At 38.9% G+C, this 11,110-nt stretch overlaps 1 protein-coding gene across 1 annotated transcript in view; it reads left to right on the forward strand.

The window, feature by feature from the left end:
* LOC133837838 (uncharacterized protein C2orf42 homolog) overlaps positions 1-10,347 on the forward strand; it is a 139,796-nt gene extending 129,449 nt beyond the window's left edge. Inside the window, exon 4 of the mRNA XM_062268739.1 lies at positions 10,101-10,347. The gene's annotated coding sequence lies outside the window, so the exon portion shown is untranslated. The remainder of the gene's footprint in view (positions 1-10,100) is intronic.
* The last annotated feature ends 763 nt before the right edge of the window (positions 10,348-11,110 follow it).

Genomic DNA, 11,110 nt, shown 5'->3' on the forward strand with positions numbered 1-11,110 from the left:
CAGTTCGAGTAAATTAACAAGCAGCTTAACTACAACAAGAAAAACAACAACAACAAAAACATGCAACAGTTCTTCTTACACCGTTGCTTGTCGACAAACAGCTGAAAATCTGCTGTCTGACCAAACAAAAGGTCCGCACAATTTTCGTGCAAACTTTGTTAACTATTTAAGACATAATTTAGCAAATTATTTTCTTCCACACGGTCGGAGGAGCATGAAGCAATGGCTCACAAGTAAATATTATGCAAATGAGCGCCTGGGGTTATGCTACGAAGTAGAAGTACAACAAAAAAAAAAAAGAAAGAGAAAAAACAAAGGGGTAGAAGGGTGAACTTAGCTTAGTTAACCCCTTTGGCTGCTCACAAATGCAGCGAAAGTTTTAGGGCAGCAGCTGTTGGCGCGCATGTCCTTGCCATGCCAGTTAGTTTTTTAATCCTTTGCAGTTATTAATTTAATCGCACAGCTGCATCTCAAGCCCAAAAGAGTGTGCGTGTGCGAGAAGTGAGAAGATGATTGCAAGCTTTTTATGCCCCCATCCAAAGTGAGCGATGGAGTAGGCGTGACTGCCACTCAAGCAGCGCACTGTGGGGTAAGGCGTCTATTTAGGCAATTAATAATGTTGCACAATTAATCTGCAAACAATTTATTTGGCAACTTTAGAAAGTATTAAACTTGTCAGTGCATAAAAATAATATAATTTATGAATTCAGATTCTTATGCAAATGTTAATTTGATCCACAGTGCAGCGTGACAAGCGCTTGACACACAAGTGTGACGTTGACTTTAATTAGTTCATAGACTTTTGGCCTCGGGCAACAGTTTCCATTTGAAATATTCATGCATGCGGTGTTAAGGTCATCAATAATACGCAGCACTGTTTAATAATTTATTAACTGTACTATATAAAAATGCTTTCCAATTGAATGCAGAGAATCCAGAGCTTCAATTGATTACTCGCTCATACTCTACTTTACCCGCAGCATATTGAATATGTTGGCCATGTACTTTTGCATATATTTCTGTGTAATATTTGCTTGCGTTTGCAGCTCCTTTTATTTATTGGTTTATGTCCCTGGTTGCTGTTTTAAATAAAGAGAAAGAACACAAAAAGTCAAACAAAATACACAAAAAAAAGAAGAGAAAGCTTTGCATAAAACACATTTGAGTCGTTATTCGGAATTATGCTTTAACTGATTTTCGCATTCAAATGATTTATGTCTCCCGACTGACTCATTCACTTTATGCTTCAGAGTTCAGAGTGTTTTTGCTACCTGCACAAAAAAGTATTTATTCTCTGGGGATCCTCTCTCGCTCTTTATATTTTTGCTCATTTTTCATAATTTTACATGTGATTTGAGTTCGAGTTTTGGTTCTTTTTTTTGCTCGCGCTGAAAAATCGATAGGGAAAATGGTTTTTGAATCGCGCTCCATTCATATGAACTGTGACTAAATATTTATCAACAGGTTAACAAGCAGCTTAACAGCTGTCTGGGGTGCTAACGAGTGGGCGGCTGACTGCCACGCCCACCACATTGGCTGTGCTCAGTCATTTCAACGTCTATATACATATATCGAAAGAATTTTACAAGCTAACAAAATCATTTTATGCATCATTAACGTTTTTGTGTTTCATATGCAAATTGGCGTTGTTCTTGTTGCTTTTGTTGTTATTGTTGTTGGAGCCGCAGACATCCGTCCAAAGAAAGTCAAACTTTTGGATGTGCGAGTGTGTGTGTGTGGGTGTGTGTGTGTGACTGTATGACCGCAGCATTAGTGAGGTTGAGTGCACAACGAACGACCCAACACATAACTGACTGGGCGAAAGTCAGCCGAAAAAGCTTGAGCGAGTCTTGTCCCTTTGCCTACTCAAACATTGGCCACATTATTCGCACGCAATGAGCCTTGAAATTTAGTTTTCGGTTAGTTTTAGGTCCTTGATCCTTCAAGTGGGTCCTCCTGAGTCTCGCCGCCCATCTCTCTGGGTCTCTGCATCGGACAGTTGATGGCAACTTTTCCATATGCCTTTGACAGCATTTTGATCATTTTTCACCAACGACGACGATAACGATTTTTGTCGCGTCCGCCAGACCTGAGGAACTTAATGTTGCATATCTATTGAGTAAGTGTATGATGTCCATGTGTGTGATTGTGTGGAGCTATCATTAAGCAAAATTAATTGCGTCAAAGGTAAGCCAGTTGCAATACACACAAAAGCCATCGGGGCATTTCGGCAACGTTTAATGCGACATTGCGAAGACAACTGAACGCAATATGCACGACATTTAAACAGTCATTAATTAATTGTAATTAAAATCATTTTCTGCATTGTGGCAGGTCTCTCCCTACTTGCTTTTGATTGTGGCCTCTGTGATTGGAACTTAAATTGCAGCAGCAACCAGTAAAACCAGCGGCAACACAGCAATGGCAGCCGCTGCAACGCCTTTGTTCTTAAGCCGTGGGCGTGATGCCAACGAACAATGGTCGCGATAATTAACATTAATGCATAATTATATCAAGCGGATGGCTGGCATTGTCAGCTTATTGTAAATTATGCAACGCAACGATAATGTCACAGGTCAGCCCGAAGATGTGAAATTCTTGTCATTATCATACAAAGAATTTTACTTATTTTTATAAAAAAAGAATATTTTCCTTTTCAATTATTTATTTGACGATGAACCTCCCCTTAAAGACCAAATTAATTTACGAGATTTTGCGGTGCGCTGTTTGTGTGTACTTCAAATAAAGTTATTTTTAAGAGTCTCGTGTTTGCCAAGCTCCAAACGAAAACAAATTTCAACTTACTTTTATTTATGTTAATTTGTGAAAATCATTGAACTGAACTTCGCTTTCAAAACTTGTCGATTGTATATCATTAGTAACTAAAACGAAGTCAAAAACGCTGAAAACAAACATTAAAAGAGACGCACACATACATACAAACACACAGACACAGACACACACACACAAAAACACACATAGATGGTAAACAGATGTTAAAGTGTCTGACATTCGGTTGCACATTTGTGTGGTGAAGTTTGGCGCCAATGACGGTGAGGAGATAAGTGACATTTGAGTGAAAGCTTTGGCTTTGAATATTGAGGCGTGGCAGTTAGTTCGTCTATCTATCTATGTGTGCGAGAGTGTGTGTGATATGTGTGGTTGAGTTTGTATGTGTGTGTGAAGTGAGGGAGAGAATGCAATGGTAAGCCAACAAATATTTATCTATGCCAGTGGCCATTTTGCCAGTGCCTGCCAATAAAATTGCCATTGCTGTCATTGTCAGCTTAACAGCAAAGTGAACAACAAATGATAGTGTCTACAACAGCCTGTGTGTGTGTGTGTGCGTGCACTCGATTGCCTGCGTGTGTGTGTGTGTGTGTGCGTGTGTGTCGATGTGATGAAATGCCGTTTGTCACTTGGGCTGTTTGCAGTAGTCAGTAGTCAGAAGCCGGAATTCGAGTTGGGAGTCAGTGTCGCATTTTGCTGCGACAATTGATTACATATGCACAGTGTGTGCAATTATGTCAATTAAATGAAAATTACTTTCTACAAGTACTTAGCCCAACATTTGCTCAAATCAAATCAAATCAAAGCCTTAGACTCTTAGAGACTCGACTCTTAAGTGTCTCGTCGACAACAGCACACTCACACCTCGATGGCATAATATTGAAATTAGCATTGACATTGAGTGGAGAAAGTGTCTCTTGCGCATTTTCACGCCAGGCAAAAGGCCAAAGTTAATTGGCCTTATTGAGACGACGACAACAGCTGAAGCGTCAACAAAAACCACATCAGAATTAAGCAAAACTCTCAAGTAGAGGCAGCCAATAAGGCGAATACATAATTCATCATTCTAATTACAATTAACGTGTAAATTGCTAATTAATTTATTGAAATCTCGACATCAATTGATCCATAAATGACCGCTCATCAATGCGCACTCGTGCGTGACAATCAAATGCAATCATCAGAGATTCATAAACACAAACAGACACACAGACGGCAATTTAGAGAAACAACAATATGCATACATCTCGTTTTTGTGCGACAATTAAATCCTTAATTATTTAACAGTCATAAACAGTTCAAAGATAGAAAGTCAGATACAAATAGCAACATTAGATGCACGGCTAAAGATACACATGCCATGTGCTTTGGGCCGCCCGTCTCCCTTCCCTTCCTCTCCCTTCCCTTTCATTCCCACACTGTATCGCCCTGTCTGCCTCCCAGTCCTGGCGCGCGTGTGTTAATGGCAAAAGCGTTTAATGTTTCCAGTCACGTAATAAATCTAAATCTGTGCCCTGTGCGCTGTCACTTGCGTTTTATGATTTAATTTGTAATTTACTCGTAGTGCTGCTCATCGTTTCTCTCACTGCCAATCTCTGTTCTTCTCTCGCTCCATCTCTTGTTATTCTAGTTGTTGTTTTGTTTTTGTTTTCTGTGTTTTTTTTTTGTGCTTTTTTGGCAGTTGACTTGCTTTGCTATTTTTGACAACGACGCCTAAGGGTATGCTATGAAAAATAGAATGGCGAATGCCACAACAACAAAAAATGTGTCTGGGCCACGCATTTCGATTATGAGAGCTAATTTTTGTACGGGGAACAGTTGTTGACAATAGCCTAGTTGATATTTTCGTCTATTAAAGTAGACAAACTGCAGACAAGTGTGCTCGACTTAGAGATACTCCTTACAAAAGTTCAATATAAACAGTCAAGAATTATCATAGAAATTTAACAAATGAATATACTAAATATTGAAATGTATAGTTGGTATATTGAAATACTATAATGTAATATTATACTTTAAATATACTAAATAAACCAAAAATAATGAAATATATCAAAATGTATACTTGGTATATAGATAGAGTACTATATTGAAAATATAGTATAAAATATACCAAATCGTTAAAAAAAAAAACAATTAAGAATATTTCTTGAATATAATGTTCAAATAATCATAAAGTTATAATACCTATCTACCTTATGGGTAAAATAAAAATGGGCTTTTCAAATCCCACAAACGGCATACGGTCAATTCGTTACAGTTGAATCACATTTTGGCCTCTTCAAGTGGCAGCTACTTTGCATATTCCGCTTATCGAGCGCACAAATTGCATATGCAAAGTTTATTATGCCACAAACACACACATGGAGTTTTCGGTTGCAGCCAAAAAAAACTTGGTAGCTGCAACGTGGGGCAATTCATTTTGGCCTTAGCTAGCCGGCTCAAAGAGAAATTACCTTTTCAGCAGCTTATAGCCACAACCCTTTTAAGTCAGACACGCCTACACGGCAGGAGCACAGCATTTAAAGACCTTCTGCAGTCGCTTCTACTGCCTGATGTTGCCGTTGCCGTAGCAAACTGCCTTTTCACGCTTTGTAGTCTAGAAAATGTTCACATTTTTAGGCACGTTTGCCACGTCTCAGTCTGGATGCGTTTGTCTGGCGTCTGCTGTGTCTGCTTCATTCACTCTTCTTTCAAACTTGCGGGTGTTAGTCTATATTTTTGCAACGCCAATTGCTTTCAACACCTCCAACACACTGCACACATACGCGCATTCAGTCTTTTGTTGTTGACCCTATGCTTGTGTTGTGTTGGCTTGATCCATGAAGTCGTATTCGTATCTTGGCCTGCCAGACCAGCTTTCACCGTCCGACATATTGCATTTGCCTGAATGGGCAGCCTAGCTGCGATGTCTGCTGATAGTCTGTGTGTGGCCAATGCTTCCGTTGCCTTCGTGAAAACGGAAGCCAAGCGCACTAAACGATTTGCTTGTTTCATGTGCTGTTGAAGATATTTTAAACTGCATTGACCAGTTAGACATTTTGCTGTAAAATTAAGAGATCTGCTGCCTATCTTTTGAAATATTGCGTATACGCCATGTGCTCGATAGCGTTTCCAACAAATTTATCAGTCCAATGCAAAGCAACTTGCAAATATGTCTACACTAGACTCTGAAGTGGAGTGTAGGAGCAGAGGTCAACCTTTGTGGACAGGCGCAAAACGATTGCTGGTGTCGTTTATTAATGCTGCTGCCATGAAATATGCAGCACGTAAGCGACGCTGAAGAGCAGCTGGCCGAAAGGACTTTGGCATTTTATTGCATTGTCAATTTAATGGTGTGGAAATGCTTTACTGAACAGCAACAGCAACAGCAATAGCAACAGCAAAACTAAAGACCAGCGCCGAGAAAAGCTGTTGGCAAGACTCTAAGCACAGGCAGAGCAAACAAATACAGAAACAAATACAGATACAGAGACTTGAAGCACACGCATAAACAAAGCAAACACAGAGCTAAGCCGAGTGCTAACTAAGGCAGTTAGAAGATGTTCAATGCTGGCTGGCAACGCCCCCCGTTCGTCCTCTTTCGGCCTCTGGATTCACATCAGTTGCAAGTAAAAATAAGCCAAACGTTTAATGCCTGCACAATATTTATTGCCATGTTTCATATTCGTGTAGATACTTTTTTTGCCATCGCTACAAAGTAGCCGTACTCGTAGTCTCTGTCTGTCTCTCTCTGCTCTCAGATCTCTCTGCCTTGCATTGTTTAGTTTTGTACTTTCACTTGGCATTGTTGTTGGTGTTGCTGCTGCTTGTGCTGCTGCTGCTATGTCAAGCGATTTATAAAATGCCAGGCAGAAGCAAGTGGAGAGGCCATAGAAGTAAGCAGCCATAAAAACAACAAACGGAGAGGCTGTGGCAGTGGCAGTGGCATTGTGCCACACAGCCCAGACGTTGCTAGTGCGAGAGATAAACGGAAATTATTAAAGTGCTGCCAGATTTATGAAAATGTATTTGCATTTGGCTCAGCCTCTATTCTTCCCGCATCTTCATCTGAATCTCAGTTAAGGGTTTTACTCTGTCGAAGTGCATTTTGAATTTCTCGCTCTTTCTCTTAGTCCTTCTGTAGTTAAAAGCCAACAAATATTACTTTGGCTATTTGTCTATTTATCAGATTTATTAACTCGACTACCTGCTCGGACATAAATTTTATAATTAAGTCAAGGCAATACTACAAGATGCTCTAATTCAAATTTGGACTAAAAGTCCAACATCAATTTGGATCAGTGAAAAACTTGCAATCGCAAATGACTAGCTTTGTATTTTAGATGTTTTTTGTTTGTCGGCATTCTGAGTAGTTAGTTGTAGTTGTGTTGTTTGGTCAGAGCAAAGCACTGTCATAAATCAAATTATAAAATATATTGCTTATAAAGCCCATTGCTCAATTGTTTTGCAGCTGTAACCCAGGACAAAAACATCGAGTCGAGTCGTGTCGAGTCGAATCGACGGCCACCTCTCGCCGGAAATGGCGATTCATTATGAATGCATGCTGGTAATTTAATCGAAGGCAATAAATTGGCATTTAAATGTAATAAAGACATGAAAAATAATTACAATTGCTGAAATGGATGCTTTATTGCGAGTATTATTATTGTTATTGTTGCTGCCATCAGCGAATTTTATACAATTTTTGTATTATGCGCATATTTTGGACTTCATTTGCAGCACATCTCCCTTCCTCTCTCTCTCTCTCTCTCTGTCTTTCATCCTCTAGTGCTGCTGCTGCTGATGTTGTTGACCAAGCGCATGACAGTTAAGTGACATTTAACGGTTAATAAGCCTGACAGATTTACAACTGTCAGCGACGTTTAAAAATAATGAACAGCAAAGTCAGACACACAAAAAAACGAGCAGAAAATAATAAAATAAAAATATAACAACAAAAACAACAGCAAAAAAGACAACAGCAACAAAAAAAGGGAGGCTGACTGAATAGCCAAGCGATTTGGCCAAATTGACTGCGCAAAGTGAATTATTAATGTCATGTGGGCTGGCCCAGTCGTTACTTAGGCTGAAGAAGAACAGATTCTCTAGCCTCTATCGAAATGACACTAAATGTGCGTCTATTTAGTTCCAAGTGTTGAAAATTTACTGTGCGTATTAAATAAATGCGATTTTTCCGGCACGTGAATGCGTCGCACTATGTTAACAGAGATCAGGGCCAAAAAAACAGCTTCGAAACAGCGCAAGACAAAAGCAAAAACTAAACGAAACAGAAACTGAAACTGAAATCCAACACTAAACCGAAACGAACTGAAACTGAACTGAACTGAAGCAAAACTGAAGACAACAACTGAGGACAACGCTCATAAAACATAAATTTAATTTATGTGCAATTTTAGCAAGTCGTATAAATTTTCGCAGGCGAGAGATGAACACAAAAAAAGCAAACACAAAAACAATAACAAAAGCATGAAACACACAGAAACACAACACAACACAAAAACAAAAAAAATAAATAAGAAATGCCAAAGTGGCAGTGGCCAGCTGGGCAAGGAAGCAACTCTCTCGTTCTCGTGCTTGTTCTTCTTCAAAATGTCCTTGAAAATGTTGCTGTTGTTGTTGTTGTTGTTGTTGCTGCGCTTATTTATAACCCAACTCGCTTTGCTCGGGTTGAAAGGGTATAAAAGAAAAGATATATGCTGCTCTGATAGATATCCTTGTTGTTGCCGTCGTCGTCGTTGTTGCTGCTGCTGCTGTTGCTGCTGCTATTGTTGGCTTATATGAGCAATTTATGCTGCCGGCTGCTTGAATGTTAATGAATTGCTACAAATTCATTTCGGTGTCACAATTTCGGGCAAAACCGTGCTGGCTTTAAGATGCCCGCCTCCAACTCCAAGAATCGCAGTCGACGTCAACAGATATTAATTTAATTAAAAAAGCCAACAAACAACGCACAACTACTTACATACTAAATATATATATACTATATAGTGTAGCAACAACTGTAATTCAAAGGCGTCAGTTTCATTTTCATTTCGCTGCAGCCCTGCTCAAAGTTTGCTTTAGCCATGAAGAGGTGGAGAGTTTTGTTTGTTGCAGTTGTGCAACTTGTTAATAAAATAAATTAAATCTTAAGTACTCCACTTGCACTTCCGCTTCCACTTAAGGTGCCTGCAACAACAGTCAACGGACTGTGCTTTTAATAACTCACAAATTCTTAACGCATGCCTCTTGCCTCATGCCGCAATCAGGCTACTTGACGTCTGATGGTTGAGTATGCGCCTGTGTGTGTGTGTGTGTGTTGTGTTTCATCATTATACCCGCTACCCATAGGATAGAATGGTATTATAATGTTGTGCCTGCAGGAAAAAGAAGGCATCTCTGAACCTATAAAGTATATATATTCTTGATCAGCATCATCAGCTGCGACGTTGTGCGTCTGGCAGTCTGTCTGTCCACCTCGAACACCTTGTTTCTCGAGACTATAAGAGATAGAGTTAAAATTTTTCTAATGAAGTTTGTTTCGCATTTTTACCACGCCTACATCTGAACCAACAAATCGACAAAAATCATATAAGAAGTTTAATTTTGAAGCAGGGTAACGCATTTTGGTATCTGGTATATTTCAGCCTCTGTGGTATATTTCGAATGTAGTACTTCATCGATATACCAAATATAATTAATATATAATTTAGTACTAAAATAGGCGGCGGGTATCTCACAGTCGAGCACACTTGTTTTCAAATGGAATTTATTTAACATTTAATTTGTAAATTCCTATCGCATAAACTTTTTAGCCCCCCATCAACAACAGCAGCAGCAGTAGCATCAGGGAATAAGGCATTTTAAAAAAAAGACCCCCTACATGTATGTGATGTGTTGTGTTCATAACAAGTTCTCACTTGTTACTACAGTAACACACATTCAAGTGGGAGAGGGGGCGGCTTTTAAACAATTTAATTGCAAAATTTGGAAGTGAAATATTTTTGTATGGAAAAAAAGAGTATTTACTCTATTGAACAATTCACACTCGAAAGACAAACATTTTATGAAATAACCTAAGGCAAGTTATTTACAACAATTATTTAAATATTGTTAAACTTTGTGTATGCCAAATATTTATACAGATTCAATGTTTAATGCCAACAAATGATCCGATTGAATTTATATGCCAAAAGGCAGCGATTTTTTGATCTGTTGCCGATGTTGCTCGATAATAACTCTCACTATATTGTTAAATATTTTATGGAATCGAATCTGCAAAACCCTTTCATAACTATGTATTTATTTATCTCTTCTTTTCTTTTTAGGTTTGTTGTATGCTGAAGGACGCGAAATATTTAATAAACGAAGAGGCGTAAGCACCCAAAATAAAATAAATAAATGCAATGACAATGAACAAAGATGGTGACAATGGGAGGTTTTTATCAATATCGTTCATCATTTTATCAATATTTTTTTGGGAAATATTTATGTTTTTCATCACGCGGTGGCGCATGCACACATATTGTCAAATTATTGCAACTTTTTAAAAATGCATGTTTAATGAAAAGTTGCAAAATAAAGCAGGAAGGAACATTTAAATGGCCATTGGCCAAAAACATTTTGTGCGTAAATCCTTTCTGCTGAACAATTTTCAGCACTTTTTCTACGATGTGCTGAATCGGGTATGACAAAGGGAAACAGTTGATGCGATATTTAAATTGCATATAGGGTAAGTTATTAGTTGATCATTTGGCTGCAAGTAAAATACGTTTTTTTTGCTGTTATTTTAATTTATTAATTATTCGAAATCTGAGTGTGCAGCGAGGAAACCTCGACAGTGAATGAACTGCTGACAGCGATTTTATCAATAAATTAAAGTTCGACACGACTAAGCTTGAATTTAAATGCCATGTGTATGTATTTCAATTGTTTGGAAAACTAATTAAGAGTACGTCTACTTCTGTGTGAATTAGAATCACACGTACTACTACAGGAAGAAGACGAAGAAGATGGGGTAAACATGCCGCCCGCATATCCTGCATCATATTCTCCCACATCCTGCTTATCTAAGCTTGCCCCCGGTCCCGAGTCCCGAATCCTGTGCAACCAGCCCGAGAGATTCGCGTACTAAATCCGCCTTAACGCATCCTTTGTGTGTTTACCTTGCCGGCGGTTTTGTGTGCGACAAAACAAACACAAAAAGGAAATAGATTTCCAGGCAGACTCTTATGGCAAAGTCCTTTGCACTTAGTCGTAAGCCGCTCGACGACGACGTCTTCGCCACACCGCGTTGTCCCCGACAACGGCCGCCGAAATGCTTTCAATTATTTGCCGA

Source organism: Drosophila sulfurigaster, chromosome 2R, assembly GCF_023558435.1.
Source record: "Drosophila sulfurigaster albostrigata strain 15112-1811.04 chromosome 2R, ASM2355843v2, whole genome shotgun sequence".
NCBI lineage: Eukaryota > Metazoa > Arthropoda > Insecta > Diptera > Drosophilidae > Drosophila > Drosophila sulfurigaster.